Source organism: Phodopus roborovskii, unplaced genomic scaffold (genome assembly GCF_943737965.1).
Source record: "Phodopus roborovskii unplaced genomic scaffold, PHOROB, whole genome shotgun sequence".
In the NCBI taxonomy this organism is placed as follows: Eukaryota; Metazoa; Chordata; class Mammalia; order Rodentia; family Cricetidae; genus Phodopus; species Phodopus roborovskii.
In genome coordinates this window covers 12339524-12367401 of record NW_026126460.1, presented here as the reverse complement: position 1 = coordinate 12367401, position 27878 = coordinate 12339524, and positions in this window count along the sequence as shown.

The following is a 27878-nucleotide window of genomic DNA, read 5'->3' as shown; positions in this document are numbered from 1 at the left end:
AATAGTGTCGATGAAGTTTCTTTCCAGCCAGGTCCTGCCCCCTTCAGCCCCAAATTAACACACAAAGACTTACATTAAGTGTAAAACTGTTAGCTAATGGCTTGGGCTTCTTATTGGCTAGATGTCTCTTAATTATTAACCCAGAACTACTAATCTATTTATTTCCACATGGCTTTATCTTACCAGAGAACACCTGGCAGGGCCTATCTTCCCAGTCTCTACATGGCTTCTCTTTCCTCAGCCTCTCCCACCTTCCTCTTCCCAGGCTTCTCCTCATCTCCTAGTCCCACCTATTTTCCTGCCTCCACTGGCCAATCAGGGATTTATCCATTAACCAATAAGAGAAACATATACAGAAGAACATCCCCCATCAAAGCATAAACTGGAAACAACCCATATATCTGACAACTAAAGAATGGATAAAAAAAAATGTGGAATATTTACACAGTGGGATATTACTCAGCTGTTAAAAACAATGACATCAGCTAGGTGGTAGTGGTGTATTCCTTTAATCCCAGCACTCAGTAGGCAGAGGCAGGAGGTTCTCTGTGACTTTGAGGCCAGCCTGATCTACAAAGCTAGTTCTAGAATAGCCAGAACTGATACACAGAGAAACCCTGTCTCCAAAAACCAAAATAATATTAATAATAATAATAATAATAATAATAATAATAATAATAACATCATGAAATTTGCTAGCAAATGGATGGAACTAAAAAAGATTATGCTGACTGAGGTAAGCCAGACCCAGAAAGACAAACATGGTATGTACTCACTTATAAGTGGATATTAGCAATGAACTAAAGGATAACTTTGCTACAATCCACAGGCCCAAAGAAGCTAAGTAACAAGGAGAGCTCAAGGGGGTACACATGCACATGAATCTCCTTGTGAAGGGGCAATAGAATAAGCATCAGGTGGACTGGGAGGATCGGAATGGCGGGCATGGAAGCAGGAGGAATCAGGTGGGAGAGGCTGGAGGGAAAGAATACTGGGAGGGACAACTGGAGTCTGGGGCATCTCTGATGAGCTAAAAACCTAGTGCAATGAAAATCCCCAAGAATCTATGAGGGTGGCCCTAGCTATCTTAGTTTGGGTTTTATTACTGTGAGAGACATCAAGACCATAGCAACTCTTCTAGAAGGAAAACACTAAATTGGGGTGGCTCAATTACAGTTCATTCAGTCCATTATCGTCATGGCAGGGCACTGCAGGCAGATGTGGTGCTGAGAGTGCCACATCTTGCAGGCAACAGGAAGTCACCTGAAAGTCGCACTGAGGGAAGCCCGAGCAAGCCCGCCCCCACCGTGACACACTTCCTCCAACAAAGCCACACCTCCTAATAGCGCTGCTCCTTTTATGGGCCATTTTCTTTTAAAGCATCACACCAAGTAATACAGAGCCCGAACTGGCCATCTCCTGTAACCAGGCAAGGCTTCCACTGGAGGGATTAGGACAGCAACCCAGCCACATAACCTTAGACCTACAATTTACCCTGCCTACAAAATGTGCTAGAATAAAGGTGGTGCAGAATTATGGGAGTGGCCAACCAACAACGGTCCAGCTTGAGACCCATACCATGACAGGGAGCCAGCCCCTGACCCTCCCAGACCTTTTTACCTGGACTCTGAAGACCAAACTCCAGTCATCATGCTTACAAGGCAAGCATTCTGTCAGCTGAGCTGCCTTCTCAACCCAAGAATCTCTCTCTTTAATGGGGAAGATATTTTAAAGGGAGATGAAGGAGAAAAGTTTGATAACACCTCTAAAATCACAACTGTAGCTCCCTATGAGGTATAAGAAATAAAGTGGGATTTACAGCTGAGTCAACAGAGCTTCTTGCCTGTTACCCAGGGAGGAATCCCATTCACATTCATCAACCCCAGCTGTCAAAGACCTCTTTTTAAAAAAAAAAAAAAAAAACCTGGCCAGTTCCCTCTACTGTGATATCTGAGGAGGAGACTCCATCCTGGTAGCTCTCTGCCTGAACCTCTGGAAGAAGACAGCAACAAAGAGCAAGGAGAATCATTGGCATTTAAAGTGGGGAACTGGCCAGGGTATATATTTATGTAAGAACAGGGGGCTCTGCAAGGGAAGGACCTCTGTCTAGAGTCCATGCTGATGTGCATAGCTCACAGGCATGACTTACTCTCTATTTAACCTGGAAAAGTTGCTATCAAATATGGCTGCTTACTTCACGGTGCTGATGTGAGAACTGAGGTAATGGCCATGCCAACAAAACTTCTTGAAACTCTGTAGAATTATATAAATGACAGTATGCTTGGTGTCTGTGAGTACATGCATATCGGCTATCAAATTCAATTTATAATTATCAATTCTCAAAGCCTGTTATAAAGTACTCAGTAATTAATTTGTAGCTTTAGAAAACAATGAAAAGGAAGCCATGGCAAATCTTATTTTTTTTTTTTTCTCTATTGGGGATTAAAGGGACAACTAATAGACATAGGGCCTGTCTTAGTCAAGATTAAGTGTGAAGAAAATTAAAATGTTAGACAATTGCATATTGGCACCCCTCACTTCAGTCCATATTTGCCATAACTTGTTAAATAACAAAAACTTTACATTTTTTCTTGAATAATTGGGTGAGAAATTTCTTGTTAATGGCTAACAAACCACCAAAGCACTCAAGCCTGCTCTCCGCAGACAGCCTTCTTCTACCTGCTTTTTCCCTTCATTCTCTGTCTGTGGTTTTCAAATATGTCCTCCACTGAGACCTGGAGTCTAAGTCCCCTCTTTATTTGAGGTCTCTGACTGCTCAGGCTATAAAATGCAGTGGAATATAGCCCAGCCTTACAAAACCATCAACTTCTAACTTTAACACCCAGGATTCACTTTCACAATGGGAATTTCACAACCGTGCTGTAAAGGAATGGAAAATGTCCACAGAGAGACCAAATGGAGACAACTGACACTCACATGTCCCTATCCTAATATTCCACACATCACTGGCAGCCAATTCATTGGCCACAGAAAATCCCTGTTATAAATGGATCCTCTATGGGCTAGAAAGATGGATCAATGGCTAACAGCATTGGGTGCTCTTCCCTAAGACTGAGGTTCCCAACACCCAGCAACCATGTAGAGTGATACTCAACTATCCATAACTCCATTCCAGGAAATGTAGAACCCTATTCTGGCTTTGGAGGGGACCAGACACAAATGCAGTACACAGACATACATGAAGACCAAACACCCATTTATATAAAATGTCTCAAAATGAAGAGAAATTGACCGTCTAGTTCAAACTGAACAGCCTTGGCTAATGCCACATGAAGTGTCAGCTGCCCTAATCACAGACGTCTGAACCCAATGGCTGCGCTTTCTGCCATGTGGTTTGAAAACTGTGTGATGACTAGATGCCACCCAACTGCCAAACTCTTGTCCTTATGGTGTGAGGAGCTCATGTGTCCACTAACATAGACTATGAGAACAATGTGTTTTTACTAATCATTTCACCACCTGCAGTCAGGAGTGAGTCCTGTTTGGTGTTGACCAGACAGAAAACTCTCTTCATCCTTTCAACTCCTCTTTTTCTTTCTCAAAGGTGGTCCAATCTTTGTCAAGAATTTCTGAGTGCCATGGATCCACCCCCACACAAATACACCACGGGTCTTGGAATATCAGTTCTTGAAAAGTCTCTCAGCTTCCAAGATATCAATCATTCCTGCACATTTCTGACCATAGCTTTGCCATAAAAATAGTTTTAATTATAAGGATCATCCCCCAAGAAATGAAGTTTGCATGGAAAATATATTTGAATGAGCTATCATCAAAGATTAAATGGCCAATGAACATAGTGCCTCGCACTTTCTGGTTTTCTTATTTTACAAATTCCTTTTATAAGCATAAATTTTTGCAAAACATATCAACCAAATATCCTGATCCCAAAACAACTCTAAAATATAGGTTAAACTAAGGTTCCCACTTTAGTAGTGGTACCCATTTAAATAGGAAAACTTCGGCACAGAAAGCTGAGGAACTTATAAAGAGAATACAACAGGAAGCAGAGACCTTGGCCCTGACTGCTGCTTTGACTTTCCTATCCTCTGCTCCTGTTAGGAATTTGACAGAGGTAGTAAGAGCCTCCTCATTCAATTTTTTATTCCCCTCACAAAGAAAACTTCCCAGTCAAATCACCCCTTAGAAAGAGATTCTTGTTCAATTAAAGGTAGTCACATTTCAGACAGTATGCTACATCTTGGTAATTTATTTTTGAGACTTTTGGACCAAATAACACTGAGATGAGAAATGAACCTAGTTTCATATGAAGACAGATTAAGATAGAATGCTGAACAATCTACTTGTTTATTACACTCTGGCATGTTCAGGAAGCCTTGAAAAAAATAATTTGATTACTATTTTTAAGACTTAAGGAGTCAAACAATTTATACTAGGTACTTTGTAGACACAAAAGGTCACTGTAAGAAGTAAATGGAAATAAACAAAGACATATATTGGTTTTAATATAATGAAAGAATTATCAACATGAACAAAATAACGTACCTTAAAACACAGCTGTGAAGTAGAGAGTGAGACAGGTTAGTTTGGAGCACCTGTGGTGGGTTGAATAAGAATATCCCCATTAAATTAAAAAAAAAAAGAATATCCCCATAAGAGCATAGATTTGATTGCTTGGTCACCAGAGGTTGGCACTGGTTGAAAGGATTAAGAGATGCAGCCTTGTTGGAGGAAGTGTGTCACTGAGGATGGGTTTTGACATTTTAAGAGCTCATGCCAAGCCAGATGTGTTTCTCTCTCTGCCTGCAGATCAGGATAGCTCTCAGTTACCAGTTCAAGGACATGAGTGTCCTAATAGACTAAGCCTCTGAAGCTATAAGTGAGTCTCCAGTGAAATATTTTCCTTTGTAAGAGTTGCCTTGGTTATGGTGTCACTTCACAGCAATAGGACAGTGACTGAGACAGCTTCCAAGAGCAAGTGGAGAAGATTGAAAAAGTTTCTCAGGTGGTGTGCTAAGGCAGAGCATTTCCTGAAAAGCATGAGCTCAGCATTGAGCCTAGTGTGCTGTACATAGAGTAAAGACAGGAAGATAGGTTCCTTATTGGCAAGAACAATAAAGAAATAGAAAGAACTGGAAGTCCCTCGTTGCCTGGTTAAGAAGGAATTCCCCTTTGTAAGAGAGCCTGTTCTCTTTGCTGTTGGAGAACAGATCCTTGTGGAGAGGAAGCAGGGATCTGAAAGAAGGAATTGTAATCATAAGTACAACATGCCAGGCTCTATTCTGACACCAACAAAGAGAATGTGCCTACCTTGTCCCCAGTGTGCTTGCAAGAGGGGCCCCTGGACACAGTAGTTATCCTCTTCTCCCTGTGTAGGTGAGAGAGGACTGTAGAAATGGCTGTGTGGAGCAATAGATGCTGAAGAGGCCTTCAAGGTGAAGAGAAGAACATTTGCAAATGGAGGGGAACTTAGGGGACTGTGATTGGCCATAGGACATCAGTTGGAACAGACCAGGAAAGACAGGTGTAAGCTCTGAGAGTCAAAATGATAAGTAGGGAAAGACAAGAAAGGACAGAGAGAATCAGTCTGGCTAGCGTTGGAAGGTAAAGGGGATTACAGAATTTTAAAAAAATAAAACTACGATTCTTTAAAAAACTCTGCTAGTCTTGTATACTAACTTAGCTAGTTTTCTGTTGCCTTAATGAAACACCATGACCAAAAGAAACTCTCAGAGAAAAAAAAAAAAAGGGTTGCTTTCCTTTACACTTCTAAATCCCAGTCTATCACTAAAGGGATTCAGGGCAGGCTGAAGCCCCTGCAACAAGCTGGGCCCTCCCACACTGACTGTCAATCAAGACTATGCCCCGCAGGCTTGCCCAATGTCCAATCTGGTGAGGGCATTTTCTCAATTAAGGTACCCTCTTCCCAAATGACTCCAGCCTGCTTCAAGTTGACATAAAATTAGCCAGCGCAGATACCAAAAGAATGGTAGTGATCTCAGCAATATTTTTTAAAAGCACCACTATAGGAAAAGGCGTGGTTTTATGGGGCACAAGTTCTTTTTTTTTTGGGGGGGGGCAAAACAGTTCTAATTTTTTTTAAATGAAAACAAACATTTATAGACAATATTTGGGAATTTGGGCGTCGTTCTTTCCAAACTACTTCCTGCTGGTAAGAGGTGCTGTCATGGGGGATTCGAAGAAGATTCAGAAATCCTGGCTGTAGTCTGTAAGGCTGCTTTGTCCAGCTGTTTGGAATGTAGGATCAGCTTGTACTCTGTTTCAGGTGGTCTGGCTTGATCAAACCACATTAGTCTGGAAGGAATCCACATCTTTTCATTTTCTGTGGAAACAAAAATAGAAATCCTTTTCCCCAGTAACTTGTCCTTGAACTTAAATTTTGGAGTCAAAGCATTTTTTTTATTTAATTTATTATTTTACGTGTCGATCCCAGTTCCCTCTCCCTCCCTCCCTCTCCCCCTCCTTCCCTTCCTTTTACCCTCTCTGCCCTCTCACAGGGGCACAAGTTCTTAACTCCCCTCAAACAAACATACTAGTAGCAAGTTGGAGAGGGTTTGAAGACTAAAGAGATTGCAAAATTTGAAGACTAAAGCTAAAATATATATTAAATAAAGATTATGGAATTGATCATGAGACCTTGAGAAAACTTAGTGAATGTAAGAATATGGGTGGTTTCTCATAAAATATATACACAATATATATCACACTGTAGCACACACTAGGGAAAGCACCCTTGTACTTGTCTGGAGTTGTTCAATGATCTAATGAGGATAATGCTTGTGAACCAGGTCTGTGTTTCTACCCTCAAACTATGAAGTTAACAATTGTCAAATATCTCTTGGAATCTGTTATGAAAATTGCTTTTATTTTCCTCACAAATAAAACTTTTATGTAAGTTTAAACAAGCACAAATTCAGCTGAGTAAATAGCTGCCTACACAGAAAATCTTCTACAAAAGAGTATCTTGATTAGTTGACAATCATGTACATAAATTATATCCCCAGTAAAATATAAATGTTTTAGATATAAAAGAAATGATGCCTAGCAATGATGTATGAAATTCTTACTGACCTAACTGCAAAATAATTAGACTAATATGATTATTTTAGCCATAGATAGGAACAGTCCCCCTGGAAGGCTGAAGAAGGGACAAAGTGAGTTCTAGATTAATCTGAATTATATAGGGACCTTCAGGCCAGTGTAAGATATGTAGCAAGACCCTGTTTCAAAATGAAATCAAAATAAATACATTTTGACTAATTTTTTTTCCATTTATTTTTTGTTTTGGTTTGATTTGGTTTTTTTTATGGTTTTTCAAAACAGGGTTCCTCTATGTAACCACCATGGCTGTCCTGAAACTCACTTTGTAGACCAGAGCAGGCTGGCCTCTAACTCACTGAGATCAGCCTGCCTCTGGCTCCCAAGTGCTAGGATTAAAGGCATCTGCCACCACCACCACCACCCAGTCCCAGCCCCACCCCCACCCCCAGCCCTTTTCCATTTCTAAAGTAAGTTCCTCTGGGTTAAAATGAAACAATGGAAGCTACTTTAAGATCAGTATGGCAGTTCATCAGGAAAGTGAGAATCACTCTACCACAGGACCCAGCAATTCCACTCTTAGGCATATACTCAAATGATCCATGCAACAAAGACCAACTATTCAACTATGTTCATAGCCGTATTATTTGTAATAGCAAGAACCTGGAAGCAACCTAGTTGCCCCTCAACTGAAGAATGAGTAAAGAAGATATGGTATATTTACACAATGGAATACTACTCAGCGGGGGGGGGGGGGGGGACAATGGAATCTTAAAATTCGCAGGCAAATGGATTGAACTTGAAGAAACCATCCTGAGTGAGGTAATCCAGTCACAAAAAAGAGGAACATGGTATGTACTCACTGACATATGGATTTTAGACATAGAGCAAAGGATCACCAGCCTATAATTCACAGTGCCAGAGGAACTAGGATACAAGGAGGGACCTAAGAGATTCATACAAGGTCCCTCACAGAAGAGGAAAGGAACAAGATCTCCTGAAAATATTGGGAGTTGGGGGGGGGGGATGCAGTGAGTAGAGAGGGAGTTAGGAGAAAGAGAAAGGGAGGAGAGGAGAACATGTGGGACTAGGAAGATTGAGTCAGGGAACAAATAGATGAGAGCAAAAAAAAAAAAAAAGAGAGAGAGAGAGAGATACAATAATAGAGAGAGCCATTATAGGTTTGAAGAGAAAACTGACTCTAGAGAAATGTCCAGAGACCTACAAGACTGACCCCAACTTATAATCTGAGCAACAGTGAAAAGGCTACCTTAAATGCCATTCCCTGATAATGAGATTGATAACTAACTTATATGCCATCCTAGAGCCCTCATCTAGTAGCTGATGGAAACAGAAGCAGACTCCCACAGCTAAACACTAAGCTGAACTCCTGGAATACAGATGCAGAGAGGGAGGAGTGATTAAAAAAAAGGGGGGGGGTGTCAAGACCAGGCTACAGAAACCCACAGGGGGAACTAATGGACACCCAGACGGGAAACCAACATTGAACCGACTCTGACCTCCTGAATGTGGGTCTCAGTTAGAAGGCCTGGGCAGTCTAAGGGACCTCTAACAGTGGAACTAGGATGTATCCCTGGTGCATGAAAGGACTTTGGGAGCATATTACCCATGGAGGGATACTCCCTTTACCTAGAGGCAGGAGGGTGGGCCTAGTCCCTACTCCAAATGACTTGACAGATTTTGATGATCCCTCCTGGAAGATCTCACGCTCCCTGTGGAATGGAGGGGGATGGGATGGGGTGGGGGGACATAGGAGGGAGGGAAAAGGAACTGGGATCAATATGTAAAATAAAAAAATAATAAATAGATAAAAAAGTCATAGGCAATATAAAAAATAACATACCAAAATAACCACAAATATAATTTATTTTAACCCATCCCTAGTGATCTGAGTAACACAATTTTTACTAGATTACCTGTTCAAGACAGACATCTAAATAAGTATCCTAAAGAACAAGGCAGGGCTGGAGAGAAGGCTCACAACCAAAAATATAAGACCAGAGCAAATAGTCCTTACTAAACTGGAAAATATAAGCACACAGCATTGAACAGTAGGCAGGTACATACTTTCATTGTACATAATCCCAAAGGGGTGGGGATGACTAATTTAATAACTGTACAATACTTCTGTATTTCTCAGGATATTACAGCAACATATTGCAAAAGAGCAATGTCTATTACAATCAACCCACAGGTGACATTTGAGGAATGGAGACATCCCTGTTTAGAATTCATATTTCATTCTATTTTCAAATACACAGGAATGTTGCTAGTCTCTGGCTGTGTTAACCATGATAGTGTTTCTTTTATTAACCTATATTCCAGCATTATCTGAAAAGACACAGGTCAAACAATAGATTGGGTTTTAGGAAGAGTTTAATTTTTTTCAGGTGATAAAATTGAAAACCAACTGAAAATTTTTATTTTCTTGAGGACAATTAAGGAAAATTTAAAATGCTAAAGAAAGATTAGAACAAATACGAAAAGCTGGAGGATGTTAGCATAAACAACTGTAGATCCACTCTCTACATGGGGGAAGGCTTTATTATCAGGGAATGGGGTGACAAGTAACATCAAGTAAATCTCTTCATAATCACTGAGCATTGGGAAGGCTCAGGATCACCACTTTCAGGCTAGATGATCGACCAGGACTGAGAAGTTTTTGCTTGGAAACTTGTATGGTTGGTTATCTAAAACTAAAATTCATTCTACTGCTTGAGAATAGAATCACTTAGAGAATCTGTACTAAATGATCTCAAGATTCTCCAGGAAAGTATTTTATTTGTACCTGGTGTTTGCCTGATCCCCAAATAATTGGTCATGCTTGTTGGTGGCAAGAAGTTAGGTACCAAGAAGATCTGGTTTGATAATTCAGCCCATTATGCTATTACAAAAACCGGGGGTAGATGAGACTAATCCTGGCCTTAAGACTTGACTTATCTTAAATATGTATCAAATAACACAAAATCAAGATAATAAGAGACTAGGGAGATGACTTCATACTTGCATGAAGACCTGAGTTGAGAACCCTAGCACCCATACAAAAGCCAGGCAAAGCAGCATGCATATGAAACTCTGCACCAGCTGGAACCATGAAGTTTATTGAACTACCAGGCTAACAATCACTGAGCTAAAGGTCAAAGACTGTCTCAAAATACCAAGGTGGAGAGCAACTAACCTAATGTCAACCTCTGGCCTCTAAACACACACACACACACACACACACACACACACACACACACACACACACACAACTAACCTAATGTCAACCTCTGGCCTCTAAACACACACACACACACACACACACACACACACACACACACACACACTAAACTAATTAATATAACACATTGGGGAAGAAAGAACTATATTTGGATAATTTTAGTAGAACAATCTAATTAAATTTCCAAAGACTACTAAAATCCTCAATATAGGTTGTAATTTGTCTCCATAAATAATAAAATAAATGTGTCTAAGAAGCAAAGTAATGGTAAGCCTTAACGATAAGCATGTGATTGCTCTTTTCTCTCCCCCATCTTACTTCTTCAAAACTCAGCTAATTCATTCATTAACTCACCATGTCCATTGGAAATGATTTGACCACTGACAGTGGCTATTATAAAAGTCAAAACTCTTGTAACCAATGACCCTGAGTCCTAAGAGCATGTGCCTGCTTTCCTGATATGGGGTGTATTTTAACTTCTACACCATCTTATTAAGGATAATGGGACATACCTGCTCTGTGACTTTTTTCATTCAAGGAGAAAAAGAGCTAACTTTTTGTTTGGTTGTTTATTTGGGGTTTTTTGTTTTGCTTTGTTTTGTATCTCACTATGTAGCTCTGGCCATCCTGGAACTCAGAATGCAGACCAGACTGACCTTGAACTCGAAAAGACCCACCTGCCTCTGCCTCCTGAATGCTGGGATTAAAGGCATTGGCTACCACACCCAGACAAAACTCACATTTTTAATAGGATACCTAAGATGGTGAACTTAGTCTTCACATGATTTGCATAGCTTAAAGATTATTAAGCATCAAAGACCAAATTAATTCCTATGAGTTATTATTTTTAGGTTGGGTGAATAAACTATCTTTTAATGACACATGAAGTGCATCACGACTCTTCATTCCACATAAGTATTGTGGTGGTTTGAAATAGGTATGATCCTCTCCCCATAAACTCATGTGTTTGAATGCAAGGCCCATAGGAAGTGGCAGTATTAGAAGGTGTGGCCTTGTTGGAGGAAGTGTGTCACTGTGAAGGCGGGCTTTGACTTCTCCTATGCTCAAACTATGCCCAGTGTGAGACACAGTTCACTACCTGTTCCCTGCAGATCAAGGTGTAGAACTCTCAGCTCCTCTCCGGCACCATGTCCGCCTGTATTCCACCATGAAGATAATGAGCTAAACCTCTGAAACTGTAAACCAGCCCTAATTAAATGTTTTCCTTTATAAAAGCTGCCGTGGTCATGTGTCTCTTCACAGCAATAGAAACCCTAACTAAAACAAGGATTCTTTGATAGGTGATATTTGGAAATCCAGAAAAATGTGGATTCTCTGACATAGGTAATAATAACAGCAAATTGTTCATTTTTTTCCAACAAATGCCTATTGTGACAGATACTTGGCTAGGATTTAACAAAACAGTAGTTAACAAAATATTTAGAGGCTGCTCAGTCAGTACACAAGCCTGGAACACAAGCACAAAGATCTGAATTCAGCTGGGCAGTGGTGGTACATGCCTTTAAACCTAACACTCAGAAGGCAAAGGCAGGTAGATCTCTGGAAGGAAGGAAGGAAGGGAGGGAGGGAGGGAGGGAGGGAGGGAGGGAGGAAGGAAGGAAGGACCTAAGATCAATACCTATTAGCCACTATAAAAGCTGGTGACAGCATGCTTCTTTAATACTAGCGCTGGAGATGAAGGAGGCCAGTGACAGATGGATCTCTGCAGCTACTGCTAGATAGCAAGTGAAGACAAGCCCATGAGCTCCAGGTTCAGTGAGAGATATTGTTTCAAAAAAATAAGACGGAGAATGATGAAGATAGACACCCAATGCTCCCCTCTGGCCTATACACACATACATACACACACACACACACACACACACACACACACACATTTTTAGGCAGTTGTAAAACCTTCCTTCAAAGACATTAAAATTGGTTCATTAATGGCTTATGATAAAACATTTCTTACTTGCTACACCATGTAGAAGCTTATCCATGATTCACTATTGTCCCTACAGTGTCATACATGGACTCAGCAGGGGAGAGACACTATTCCAGAGTATGCACATTGATGAAAACCTTCCAACTAACACAAGCTAAATTCAATTTATAGGCTAGAAATTAAAAGATGCATTTAATTATCAGTCCTCCAGCATTTTTATTATCGTTTGGCATTTTTGAAGATTAATAAAGTGCTATGTTTCTGCAAATATAACTGGCAGTAATCTACAATTGATCAAATTAATTAAGCGGAACAATTGTCAAGAGCTAAAAATAATGAGAAAGGAGAATTTTAATGAAATGGTGGGTAACACCAGAGAAGTATGGGTAATCCATACACATGTGAGTTTGCTTTTAATGTATCATTCTATAAGGTATGGCATACTTATAATGCTCTGAGGAACAGGAAACAAGCTGTGAGAAATTTAGCTTTTTCCACCAACTCAAAGAATCCTCTAATACAGTCTAAAGGAACTCAGACATAGTAAAGGTGTTCTCACAATTAATATTTGTCAGAATCTCTCAGTTCTGAAAAGGTAACAGTGATGTGAATAACAAAGTCACTTTATTCAAGTCAGCATATTCACAAAAGGTGAATTTAAATAATCTTCTATTGGTTCCCTATACGTGTGTTGTGGTCCAAGGAGCCTACATTGCTTACATTGGTTAAGTTCTAAATGACCATCAGACACTGATGAGCATTCTCTCCCCTAGTATAGTTGCTAGTTAAATTTGCATATAGAAACTGAGGCAGTGGGCACAGGGCTTGCACAGGTCCACACCAGATGAAATCCTGGAGCTGACAGGAGAAGGACAAGTGCCACCATCCCTAACCCAGAAGCTCTCTCCAATTAATAACCATTTGCAAATGAAAAAAATGAGTTTCTCCAAGGGAGTCTCACTGGGGCACAAACTCCGTTAAGGGCAGCCTGCATGCACAACTGTAGATGGCCAAGAGCAAACAAACTCAACTGCATCCTTGGAGGTTCTTTGTCAACTAACGTTGTCAGGGCATTTTTTCTATCCTCTCATATATGGCCATCTACTGCTGCACACATATATTCCAGCTTCATGTTTTTATGGGACTTACATGTGTGCACACTTGTATGTCTCTACAAGTATCTATATGTGTTTCTTGTGCTTTTTCTTTGGCTCTTTTCCTTATGTTTGTTTGTCTTGTCCTCTTCTGATTGCTTTGTTAGGGGTTTATCTATTACATTTTATTGTATTTTAGATGCCTGCTTGTTTTCTAGGGAGAGAGAGAAAGGGGATGGGTCCAGAATGAAGGGGAGACGGGGGAAAAACTGTTAGGAGTACAAGGGACAGGAAACAGTAATAGAATATATCATATGAAAAAAATCTATTTTTGATTTAAAGAAATAAAATGGCTTGTGAAGATTCAAGGTGCAGCATTATTACCAAGTATCAGGAAAAATACAAATACTGGGAACTAGGCAATAGACCAGGACATCTGTCCTGATGGCTTGGGCAAGCATTCCTTATGAAGTTGTATCCATTTACTTACTTCTTAATGCTTCCTATCTCAGCATATCTTTTCTACATCTTTTCATTTTTCCATATCTTTTCAAAGGATATGAATTTATGAAGATTTATTTTATGCAAACAGATGGTTTCAGGAGTTATGGTATACCTGTACCAAAACAAAGTAAGTCAACAGGGAGGTAAATACGGCCTTGCAGGTTATCTCCAAGTCTTGATGGGTGGGATTCAGCAGTAGAGACAATGGAGGAGATCTCATTGCAAAGGCTTAAGGATGACATGGTTTACCATTTGAGATGAGACCTCTCTGGAACATGGCACTAATGTAAGTGGATAGTGGAGTCTCAAACCTCTGCTCGTTCACTCCTAGCTCCAAGCATGTCTCCATAGAAGCGTGGTGCAATATTTATGGACTGGACTGTTGGTGAATGGCAGAGTGCTATACCCAAACTAAAGTTCTGCCACTGTCAGGGTCATCTGTAGTTCTGAAATAAGATGCTTATCTCAATAGTACCAGTTTCCTGTTCTTTTTAAAGAAGAAAGGAAACAGAAGGGGAAATTGAGAGTGTGACTATATTAGAAACTAGCCATAGTGATGTTTTCAGGGCCTCAGGTGAATGTGGTCATTACCCTTTAAGGATTAATCACCTTGATGGACGATTGCAATCTGGTGCCGTCGGTGATACCATGATTGGGAAATAAAATCAACCCAAGGAGATTCTGCTTCAGTCACTTTCACAACAGACGATGATCACCTGGTTGAAAGAACAGAGCCACATATTAAGGTTAAATTTCCTTGCAGTTTAGAGGTTTTTCATTTCTCCAGGTGCAGAATTTACAACTAGAAAATCACAGAAATGTATCAATCAAGTACACAGTACAAAGCACAAGGAATGGCAGGAACTGGGAAAAGCAAGTCATTTGCAAATGTGGTATTGTGGACACACTGCCCGCTGTGTGGATTGTTTTAATTTCCTTTGATGAGGATGCCTGATGTGCACTTGGCAATGCAGGCCGTTCACCTAGCATTTAGCACTACTGTGTTCAAGACATAAAGTATAGGAGCCCCGGAGTCTCCCTAGAGCTTATCTGTGAAATAAATTATTCATAAAAGTATTTTGAAAATTCAAATTCAATATGGCATATAAAATTGTTTTTGAAATGTGAAATGTTATCTCTGGAAACAAGCTACTAGGGTGACTATGGTGCAAAAGAGCAATGAAGGGGAAAATACAATTGTTTTTAAAGATTTAAAACAGAAAACACAGAGAACAATTTAAATACAAATGTTTTTCTGTTAATAACCTCTCATAGATAAAACAAAATCTTGAGACTTCGGACTTTAACTTCTACAAGTGAATGCATGTGTGCCCCCACAAAATTCACATCGAAGCCCCCCCCCATCCTCAGTGCTCTGGGCTTTGGAGGTTGAGCTTTCTAGAGATAAGCAGGTCATAAAGCCCTCTCGTAGTGGAGACTGGTGCTTATGAGAAATATGCTTGCAACATGCAACATGCCCTGTCCCTCCCTTTGCATGGGAAATAAGATTCTGGGACACAATATAGGCTGATTGATGTTTATTCCGGGAGAAATCACTTATACCAGAAACAATTGACCGCTGTGGGTTCCCTCTCCAAGGATGCCCCCAGATGCTCTCTGTCTCTGTCCAGGAAGCAAGAGAGCAGGCTGAGATCCAGGACCCCAGACCTAGATCCCACAGGTCACATCCGCACCTGTCCCCAAGCCACGATGGGCGTGGTCAGTGCAACAGGTGCAGGCAGGGTGGATATCTCACTACACTCTGCCCTCCATCTGTGGACACAGTAAGAAAGCTTCTGTCAAGACAGAAGGATGGAAAACGACCAAGAACATAATCTGCTACATGGAATGTGGACTTCAACAGTGTCTCTGTTTAAGTCATCCAGTCTATGGTGTTTGAGGATAGAAGATCAGAGTCACTCTTCCCCACCCCTGCCCCTGTACACACAAAATTACTGATTGACTGCAGTGTGCCATAAGTCCTGAAAATTCCACATGCATTCACTTATTTGCGCCTACAATGCAAATATTGACATGGGTACAATCCAGATATACATGGAACATAGATGTGATTATAGCAACACACTAACTACATCAGTATTCTATAAGCAGCCACCCACATCACATGTGTGTATGAGTCTGTGTGTGTGTGTTTCAATATAAACTATCACAACATCAACATGATGTGATACATATTGCACAGGCGACGTGAATTATGCAAGAATACCTGAACATGGCACCAGCAACCCAGGCTCAGTGACAAGCAAAAGTTGGAATCTGACTTTCTTTAGAATAAGGGTGTCAGCATACTTTCTTAAGCAGATACATGGAGCTAAATAAAAATTTGATGATTCAAATATCTTCTGGAGTTTTTAATGTCTATAGGAAAATAGAAAACTAAAGAGCAGAGGATAGTAATATACCTGCTAACAACTATTCCCCAAGGGCCAGAGAGATGACTCAGTGAGTAAAGGCACTTGCTGCCAAGCCTGAGGACCTGAGTTCCATCCCCAGCACCACATGATGAAAGGAGAGAGCTGCCCCCCCCCCCAAGTTGTCCTCTGACTGACACACCTGCAAATACAAAACATGTGGTTGGTGCAGGGACACACACATCAAACAGATAAAAGGGTTTGTTTATTTTTTTTTTTAAATTCCCCCAAATAATGTGCTGAGGATCAATTCTCAAATGCCTGTGTCTGATTCAGGATAAGAGAGGTTTTATCCTATGTGTCAGGTAGGCAGGACCCGTTCATTTAGTAAAATAGTTAGAGGTTTGTCCTCCCCTGTCCCACTAGTGATTTGGGCAGTAAGTTCTCTCATTGTGTCCGAGTCTTCTGCTTCTGGGTCTCTAGAGGTCTGGTGTCAAGTTGGAAGAAGTCACACCATACCTGAAAGCCTGGTTCTGTTGCAAACCCTAGGCTTTGCTAATACATCTGACCCAGGAAGTTGACTGATAAGATTTGGCTGGAATTAGAGTAGAGGGAATACAAAACAGGGGTGGTGGTGCTTACCATGGAGCAGGAGGGTCAGGAGGAGTCTAAAGCTAGTCTCTGGGCTCCATGAGACTAAGTCTCAAAAAACAGAAACAACAACTAAAAAAACAAACAAAAACCAAAGACTACAGCTAAGATCAGGCTGGCAATGCCTCCCTCGCTGAGTCAACTCCCAGGGCGTAGGTCAACTTTCTCCAGAGTGACAACAGGTCTTCATGCAGCCAGGGTCCTAAAAGGCCCCTTGTGTAGTGTGGAGACATCAGAACACCTCAGAACTTCTGTCATGGACAATCAAAAGCCAAAAAAAAGGTGTGTTGCTCTTTTTTTTAAAGTGTTAATTTGAGAGGCAAGGGGCTGTTTGAACTTGCATTTCTTTGAAGTGAAGGTAGCATTTCAAATGTGCTTGTTAACCCATTTTGCTGGCGGCTTTTAAGTGACCTGCTCATATCTGTTAGGCAAATGGCCACTTTTTAAGTGATCACAGCATGGGTACTTAATTGAATTTAAGGAGTTTCTTGGAACAGATCTTTCCAAGTATATTTGAAAAAGAGTACCGAGTGAAGGCATTAACAATACTCAGTGGTGAATGTAACTTGGAAACGAACAAGTGGAAATAGAATTCTGCCATTGTTTAAAGCAGACTTTTGCTTGTTCTAAGCAGGGCATGGTGGAAGAGGCTCCACAGTGTTTGTACTATTTTTTCCTATGTGTTTTTATTCAATTTCTAAGCATTGGAGATAGGGAGTTATACATGCATGACAACTACCTCTCTTTGAGGAGTTACCACACTGTGTTTTATTTTTATGGGACTACATTGTTTCTAGAGTATTCAATAAATAACAGTCCACCTAAGAAAATTTCCCAGGGCTAGGGAACTTGCTATGTTAGCAAGAAGACCTGAATATGAATCTCCATGACTCATATAAAAGCCAGGCATGGTTGTATGTGTCTACAATCCCAGTATCCAGGGACAGAGTCCTGCAGATCCTGTAGTTCTCTGGCTAGCCAGACTAGCTGAAACAGTGGACTTCAGGTTCAGTGTGCCCTGTCTCAAAGAATAAGGTGCAGGGCAAGTGGAAAACAATTCTTGTGGCCTCCACGTACCCATTCATATTCCAAACACACACACACACACACACACACACACACACACACACACACACCATATAGATTTCAAAAAGAAAACTCTTCCAAATAAAATGTGTGTATTTAAAGAAGCCAGTAGACAATAGCATCAATGAAATAATATTTTTGTACTAAATTGATACTGTGGGACTCATTCTGAGACAGGAGCATAGGATAGAGACTGCATTCTAGAAGACTTTGCATAAAGGCTGCAAAAATCACATATGAAAGAAAACAGTTGGCAAAGAGAGGATGAGCCCCTCCCCCAGCCCACTGGCAGGGCACAGGTACAGAGAGACACTGGAGAGTCTGAAGGTGACCTAGGACTCATCATAATGCTAAAATGCACACCCCAGGTAGGCGTTTAAGATTCTTTTTTTTTTTTTTTTTTTTTTTTTTGTATAACAAAGTCCAATTAAATGAAAACAAACATTTATACACAATATTTGGGAATTTGGGCATCGTTCTTTCCAAACTACTTCCTGCTGGTAAGGGGCGCTGTCATGGGGGATTCGAAGAAGATTCAGAAATCCTGGCTGTAGTCTGTAAGGCTGCTTTGTCCAGCTGTTTTGAATATAGGATCACCTTGTACTCTGTTTCAGGCGGTCTGGCTTGATCAAACCACATTAGTCTGGAAGGAATCCACATCTTTTCATTTTCTGTGGAAACAAAAATAGAAATCCTTTTCCCCAGCAACTTGTCCTTGAACTTAAATTTTGGAGTAAAAGCATTTTTTTTTTCAATTTAATTTATTATTTTACATGTCGATCCCAGTTCCCTCTCCCTCCCTCCCTCCATCCCTCCCTCCCTCCTTCCCTCCCTTTTACCCTCTCTGCCCTCTTACATGCACTCTAACCATCCTCCCCTCCCATTCCCCCACCCCAATTCCATATGTAGGGGAATGCCATCCAGTTGGGGTCATGTAGATCTGACAGGTCATGTGAAGTAGGGACTAGGGCTTCTCTCCTGTCTCTAGATTAAGGCAGTTATCCCTCCATGGGGGATATGTTCGCAAAGTCCTTTTGTGCACCAGGGATACATCCTGGCTCCACTGTCTGAGGTCTCTTAGACTGCTCAGTCCTTCTGGCTGAGACCCATATTCAGGGGGGCCTGAGTCAGTCCCCTGCTGGATTCCCAGCTATCAGTCTAGTGGCCGTTAGTTCCTCCTTGTTCAGGTAAGCTGTCTGTATGTGTTTCTGCCCCCTGGTCTTGTCCTCTCCATCTGCATCTGGGTTCTAGTTCGACTCAGTGTTTATGTATGGGTGTTTGATCCTGTTTTCAACAGGCTTTAGTTGAGGGCTCCATGGAGAATTTAGTTGTTGATCTCACTCTCCGGGGAAGGGCATTTATGATAGCCTTTCCACGGTAGCTCAAATTGTTAGTTGGGAGCCGTCTTGTAGTTCTTTAGACCTTACTTTGTGTTCAATTTTATCTTCAAACCAATATTGGCTCCCTCTTTTATGTTCTCTCTCTCTGTCTCTGTCTCTCTCTCTCTCTCTGTCTTTCCTATCTTCTATTCCTAACCAGGCTCAATCTTCCTGGTCGCACATGTTTTCCTCTCCTCCCCCTCATTTTCTCCTACTTCTCTCTCCATTCACTGCCCCCCCACTTCACCTGAGCTCTGGGGGACTTGTCCCTTCCCAGTTCTGTGAGGGACTTTATATGAATCTCTTAGAATACACCTTGTATCCTAGTTCCTCTGGTGATGTGAATTATAGGCTGGTGATCCTTTGATCTAGGTCTAAAATCCATATATGAGTGAGTACATACTGTGTTCCTCCTCTTTTTGTGACTGGGTTACCTCATTCAGGATGGTTTCTTTAAGTGCCATCCACTTGCCTGTGAATTTCAAGATACCATTATTTTTTTCTGCAGAGTAGTATTCCATTGTGTAGATGTGCCACATCTTCATTAACCATTCTTCAATTGAGGGGCATCTAGGTTGCTTCCAGGTTCTTGCTATTACAAATAGTGCTGCTATGAACATAGTTGAACAGATGTCTTTGTTGCATGGATGTGAATCCTTTGGGTATATGCCTAAGAGGGGGATTGCCGGGTCCTGTGGTAAACTAATTTCCATTTTCCTGAGGAACTGCCATACTGATCTCCAAAATGGCTGTATGAGTTTGCACTCCCACCAGCAGTGGAGGAGTGTTCCACTTCCTCCACATCCTCTCCAACATAAGTCATCACTGATGTTTCTAATTTTAGCCATTCTGGCAGGGGTAAGATGGTATCTCAAAGTTGTTTTGATTTGCATTTCCCTGATAGCTAAGGATGTGGAGCATTTTCTTAAGTGTCTTTCAGCCTTTTTGATTTCCTCTATTGAGAATTCTTTCTTCAGTTCTGTACCCCATTTTTTTAATAGGGTTATTTGGTGTCTTGTTGACTAGTTTCTTGAGTTCTTTGTATATTTTGGAGATCAGCCCTTTGTCGGATATAGGATTGGTGAAAATCTTTTCCCAGTCTGTGGGCTGCCGTTTGGTCTTGTCCACTGTGTCCTTTGCCTTACAGAAGCTTCTAAGTTTGAAGAGGTCCCATTTATTAATTGTTTCTTTAAGTTTCTGTGCCCCTGGAGTTATATTCAAGAAGCGGTCTCCTATACCAATTTGTTCAAGGGTACCTCCTACTTTCTCTTCTAAGAGGTTCAATGTGGCTGGATTGATGTTGAGGTCTTTGATCCATTTGGACTTAAGTTTTGTGCATGGCAACAGACATGGGTCTATCTGCAGTCTTCTACACACCCTCATCCAATTGTGCTAGCACCATTTGTTGAACATGCTGTCCTCACCCCATTGTATAATTTTAGCTGTTTTGTCGAAAATCAGGTATTCATAGGTGCGTGGATTAATATCAGGATTTTCAATTCAATTCCATTGGTCTACCTGTCTATTTTTATGCCAATACCAGGCTGTTTTCAGAATTATAGCTCTGTAGTAGAGCTTAAAGTCAGGAATGGTGATGCCTCCTGAAGTTCTTTTATTGTATAGGGTTGTTTTGGCTATCCTGGATCTTTTGTTTTTCCATATAAAGTTGATTATTATCCTTTCAAGGTCGGTGAAGAATTGTGGTGGGATTTTAATGGGGATTGCATTGAATCTGTAGATTGCTTTTGGTAAGATTGCCATTTTTACTATGTTTATCCTACCTATCCAAGAGCATGGGAGATCTTTCCATTTTCTGGTATCTTCTTTAATTTCTTTCTTTAGAGTCACAAAGTTCTTATTATATAGGTCTTTTACTTGTTTGGTAAGCGTTACACCAAGATACTTTATGTTGCTTGTGGCTATTGTAAAGGGTGATGTTTCTCTGATTTCTTTCTCTGCCTCTTTGTCGTCTGAAAAAAGTAGGGCTACTGATTTTTTTGAGTTTATCTTGTATCCTGCTAGTTTGCTGAAGGTGTTTATCAGCTGTAGGAGTTCCCTGGTAGAGTTTATTGGGTCGCTTATGTAAACTATCATATCATCTGCAAATAGAGACAGTTTGACTTCTTCCTTTCCAATTTGGATCCCCTTGATCTCCTTTTGTTGTCTTATAGCATTAGCTAGAACTTCTAGTACGATATTGAAGAGATATGGAGAGAGAGGACAGCTTTGTCTTGTTCCTGATTTTAGAGGAATTGGCTTAAGTTTCTCTCCATTCAGTTTGATGTTGGCAGTTGGTTTGCTGTATATTGCTCTTATTATGTTTAGGTATGTTCCTGTTATCCCTGACCTCTCCAAGATCTTTTTCATGAAAGGGTGTTGAATTTTGTCGAAGGCTTTTTCAGCATATAGGGAGATAATCATATGGTTTTTCTTTTTCTGTTTGTTTATATGGTGAATCACGTTGGATCCACGGTGGATTTTTGTATGTTAAACCATCCCTGCATTCCAGGTATGAAGCCTACTTGGTCATGGTGGATGATTTCTCTGATGTATTCTTGAATTCGGTTTGCCAGTATTTTATTGAGTATTTTGCATCGATGTTCATCAGGGATATTGGTCTGTAGTTTTCTTTCTTAGTTGTGTCTTTGTGAGGTTTGGGTACCAAAGTTATTGTGGCCTCATAAAAAGAGTTTGGCAATGAACCTTCTGTTTCTATCTTGTGGAACAGTTTGAGGAGTAGTGGTATTAGTTCTTCCTTGAATGTCTGGTAGAATTCTGCGCTGAATCCATCTGGCCCTGGACTTTTTTTTCGTTGGAAGGCTTTCGATGACTGCTTCTATTTCATTGCGGGTTATAGGTCTATTTAAGTTGTTTGTCTATTCTTGATTTAATTTTGGTAAGTGATAGTTATCCAGAAACTTGTCCATTTCCTTTGAATTTTCAATTTTTGTGGAATACAGATTTTCAAAGTATGACCTGAAAATTGTCTGGATTTCCTCTGTGTCTGTTGTTATGTTCCCCATTTTGTTAATTTGCATGTTTTGTCTCTGCTTTTTCATTAATTTGGATAAAGGTTTGTCAATCTTGTTGATTTTCTCAAAAAAACCAACTCTTCGTTGCATTGATTTTTTTTGTATTGTTTTCCTGGTTTCTATTTTGTTGATTTCAGCCCTCAAATTGATTATTTCCTGGCGTCTACTCCTGCGGGGTGAATTCGCTTCTCTCTGTTCTAAGGTTTTCAGTTGGGCTGTTAATTCTCTTATGTGACTATCCTCTGTTTTCTTCATATGGGCACTTAGTGCAATGAACTTCCTCGTAGCACTGCTTTTAAGGTGTCCCATAAGTTCGGGTATGTGGTATCCTCATTCTCGTTGAATATTAGAAAGTCTTTAATTTCTTTCTTTATTTCTTCTTTGACCCAGGAGTGGTGCAATTGCACATTGTTCAGTTTCCATGAGTTTGCAGGTTTTCTGCTATTTGTGTTGTTGTTGAATTCCAATTTTAAAGCATGGTGGTCCGATAAGATACAGGGGACTATTCCTATTCTCTTGTATCTGTTGAGGTTTGTTATGTCACCTAGTATGTGGTCGATTTTAGAGAAGGTTCCATGTGGAGCAGAGAAGAAGGTATATTCTTTTGTCTTTGGATGGAATGTTCTATAGATGTCTGTTAACCCCAGTTGAGACATAACTTCTGTTAATTCTTTTGTTTCTTTGTTGAGTTTCTGATTTGTGGTCCTGTCTAGTGTTGAGAGTGGTGTATTGAAGTCTCCCACTATTAAGTGTGTGAGATTTTATATGAACTTTGAGTATTAGTAGTGTTTCTTTTACGAATGTGTGTGACTTTGTATTAGGGGCATACATGTTTAGAACTGAGACTTTGTGTTGATGGATTTCTCCTGCGATGAGTATGAAATGACCGTCTTCATCTCTTTTGACTAATTTTGGTTTGAAGTCTAACTTGTTAGATATTAGGATAGCTACACCTGCTTGCTTCTTATTTCCATTTGATTGGAAAATCTTTTCCCAACCCTTTACCCTGAGGTAATGTCTATCTTTGGAGCTAAGATGTGTTTCTTGTATGCAGCAGAAGGATGGATTCTTTCTTCGTATCCATTCTGTTAGCCTGTGTCTTTTTATAGGTGAGTTAAGACCATTATGTTGAGGGTGAGTAAGGACCATTGATTGTTGATGCTTGTTTGTTGGCAGTGGTATTGTGACTATATTAGTTCTGCTTCACCCTTGGTTTCTGGTGTAGTTGGATTATCTGTTGCCTACATTTTTGTGGGCATAGTTACCTTCCTTGGGTTGGAGTTTTCCTTCCAATACTTTCTGTAGGGCTGGATTTGTAGATACATATTGGGAAAATCTGGTTTTGTCATTAAATATCTTGTTCTCTCCATCTATAGTGATTGAGAGTTTTGCTGGATATAGTAGCCTAGGCTACTGTTCTCTTAATACTTTTAGAACATCTATCCAGGACATTCTGGCCTTGAGGGTTTCCATGGAGAAGTCAGGTGTAATTTTGATAGGTCTGCCTTTATATGTTACCTGTCCTTTTTCCTTCGCTGCTCTTAATATTCTTTCTTTATTCTGTATGCTAGGTGTTTTGATTATTATATGTCGAGGGGTCTTTTTTCTTTGGTCCAGCCTATTTGGGGTTCGGTATGCTTCTTGCATTTTCATGGGCATGACCTTCTTCAGATTTGGAAAGTTTTCCTCGATGATTTTGTTGAATATGTTTTTGGCACCTTTGAGCTGGGCTTCCTCACCTTCCTCTATGCCTATTATTCTTAGGTTTGGCCTTTTCATGGTGTCCCACATTTCCTGGATGTTTTGTGTTAAGGATTTGTTGGATTTATGATTTTCTTTTGTCGATGAATCTATTTCTTCTAGTTTATCTTCTGTGCCTGAGATTCTCTCTTCCATCTCTTGAATTCTGTTGGTTATGCTTGTGTCCGTAGTTGCCGATTTTTTGCCCAGCTTTTCAATTTTCAGCATTCCTTCCATTTGTGTTGCCTTTATTTTCTCTATTTCAGTTTTCAAGTCTTGAACCATTTCCTTCACCTGCTTAATTGTTTTTTCTTGGCTTTCTGTACTTTTCTTAAGGAATTTGTTCATTTCTTCCACTTTTTTGTTTGTTTTTTCCTCCATTTCTTTAAGGGATTTTCTCACATCTTCTTTGAGGGCCTCTATCATTTTTATGATGGTAATTTTTAAGACGTACCCTTCTGCTTCCTCTGCTTTGTTGTTGTGTTCCATTCTAGTTGGTGTAGATTCCCTAGATTCTGGTGGTGTCATGTTTGTCTTTCTGTTGTTAGGTGTTCTCTTGTATTGCCTTCTTCCCATAGCTTCTTCCAGTAGGTGTTGGTGGGGTCTCCCCCTCTCTCTATGGTACTTCCCCGATGGGCTTATGTGGGTCTGAGATTCAATATCTGTAGCTCTGTGTGGTCCAATCTCTCTAGGAGGTTTCTCCACAGACAGGGATCCAGGGATGGGGTCAAGGATGAGGATCCAGAAGAAGATGCCAGCAGGTACTCACAGTGGTCCTCTGGCCAATAGCTCTGGCCAATAGCTCTGGCCAATAGCTGGCAGAAGAGGGCGAGGGCTGAGCTGAAACTTGAGAAGGTTTTGCAGGATAGTCGGATCTCTCTGGAAACTGAAGTTCTGGGTTTGAGACCAACTTGTTCAGCGTTCCAGGACAGCCAGGGGCTACACAGAAAAACCCTGTCTTAGAAAAACAAGAAAAAAGTCCAACCCATCAAACAAACAACCCCTCCCCAACTAATTGAATCTTAACAAGAAAACCAGGACTCAAGTTGTACAATCAAAATGTGATTGGGTCAGGTAATAGTGGTAAATGCCTTTAATCCTAGCACTTGAGAGACAGAGGCAAGAGGATCTCTGTGACTTCAAGGCCAGACTGATCTACAGAGAGGGTTTCAGGACAGACTCCAAAGCTACACAGAGAGACCCTATCTCAACCCCAAGGTTCTCCCACCAAAAAAATGTGCTTGATAATAATGGAGTCTTGTCCATAGAGCATATTTCAGTTAACCCTTAGATTTTGGGTAGGAATTTGCTAACGAGCACAAATGTAAAACAAAGGTGTGTCCATTATCTCTGTCCCATGACTAAGACAGATTCAGGGGAGAGGCACACACAGCCAAAGAGAGAAGGTTTCACTAGGTAGTCCAGGCTGGCTTTAACTTGCAATCCTCCTGCTTCAGTCTGCCAAATGTTTTGATTACAGACTAAACCACCAATTCTAGCAGGTTTGATTTCTTCTAACTAGCATAATGCTCTTTCATTTCATCTGAATTGCTGTGTACCTATGCAGGTTTGTTTTGCTTTTTGTTGTTATATTGCTGGAATTTACCTGGTGTGCCTATTCATATGTACTCCCAGATATGCAGTCTTTCCTATCTCTTAGCTGTCCTGAATACACTTTCTGTAAAACATTCATGTAATAGTATGCACTGAATCTTGGGAACAGGTGCAGTGTGCTGGTCTGGTCAGTGCGAGGCCGGCAAGCCCCAAGTTGAGTTGGCAGCAGGGGTGACACACACTGCTGTCCAGGGGTCCATGGGTATAGAATAATGCCAAAAGGTCCTGAAATAGTTTACATTCTTCCTGTCTCTATAGATCCACCACTAAGTAAGAAAAGGGACCCATGGAAGCCGAGGCTGTCAGTCTAGTGTGGAGTAAAACAGGAGACCAGACTCCAGGACAGGGTGGAGTAGAGAAACTGAAACAGAAGTTTCCACCGTTCCGGCCTCATACAGACCTTCCTTGTTTCACCACCCAATCCCCACACTGACATTCTGAGGAGCCATTACTAGACTCATCAAAATAGTTAACACATTTGTTTTGGGGTTTTGTTGGTGTTGTTTTAAAAAGAAAGCAAGTCCAAAAGAAAGGTCCATTTTGGAAAACAAATTGACAGTTTCTGTTATGTTGCTTCTAGACCTGCATTTCTATACATTTTCCCCAGGAGAAATGAAAATCCATGTCTTCACATAAGGCTGAATGAACCAGGCCCCCTGAATGTGGGTATCAGTTGAGGATGGGGGGGGGGGGAGGTGCTTGGGCAGTCTATGTGGTCTATGGCAGTGGAACCAGCTTTGGGAGCCCATGTGGAGGAATACTCTCTCAGCCTAGATACACAGGGAGGGCCTAGGTCCTGCCCCAAATGGATGTGACAGACTTTAATGATTCCCCATGGGAGGCCTCACCCTCCCTGAGGAGTACATGGGGAGTTGGTAGGGGAAATGGGAGGACAAAATGGAGAAGGAACTGGGTTGGTATGCAAATAAGATTTTTTAATTTAAATAAAAATGAATTTTTTGGGGGGGAGTCACCTTAGAACTCCACCTTCACAAACTATTTTTTTTTAGATTTATTTAATCATTGTGTATAGTGTTCTGCTTGCATGTATGCCTGCAGGCCAGAAGAGGGCGCCAGATCTCATTACAGATGGTTGTGGGTCATCATGAGGTTAATGAGTTTTGAAAAGCAGGCAGCACTAGCCATCTCTGTCCAACCCACAAACTATTCTTAAAAAGGCTTCCATCACTATACCGTGCTTTCAGACATGGTCATATATTGATTCATGAGTAGGATTTAATCAAAATTTAACTACAGAATATTTTTATTACAAAAATGTTTTAATCAATAAAATTATTTATTTTATTAGTAAAAATTATAAAACGAGTTCTCAGTAATCCTAGATGGTAGGCACTATTAACTGTGCATTGCAGATGATGAGACCTGATATCACAGAGCTGGTGTGTAGTAACAAATTCTTAAAGAAGCATGTATGAGCCGGGTGTCCGTGGCACATGCCTTTAACTTTAACCCCATCACTCAGGAGGCAGAGGCAGGAGGATCTCTGTGAGTTGGAGGCCAGTCTGATCTACAGAGAAAGTTCTAGGACAACCTCCAAAGCAATACAAAAAAAAAAAAAACCTTGTCTTGAAACACACACACACACACACACACACACACAAGAATTAGAAGCATAAGCATGTGTGAATGGAAATCAGGGTAAACTGATTAAACCAATTATTTGATATACTACAGAGACAAGACAGCTTGAGTTCAGTGTTTCAGTGATGGCCAGAGGTGTGCTGGGGATTTGACTTGGGTATTCAGAGCGCTGATCATAGAAGTGTCCAGTTTTATATTGCCATGACAACATCTGAGAAAACAATTTCAAAAGAGGAAAGGATTTGTAAATTTTTTATGCATTTGAGATCTTCAAATATTTCCTCATTCACTAGATTGCCTCTGTACTGCTGTCCCCTTTTTCCAGTACTGGGGACAAAACTCACAAACCCTGGCAAGCAGTCTCCCAGCAAGTCACAGCCCCAGCCTATTCAGAGGAGTAAAGGTTGGTCTGGGCTCACTGTATTACAAGACTAGGTGGCTCCATTGCTTTGGGCCTGAGACAAGACAGAAACATCATGGCAGCAAGAGAGTGTAGCAAATGTCCCACCTCATGGTGGCCAGGAAACAACACAACAGAGGAAGGCCCAGGGACAAGAGATCCTTCAAAGGCATG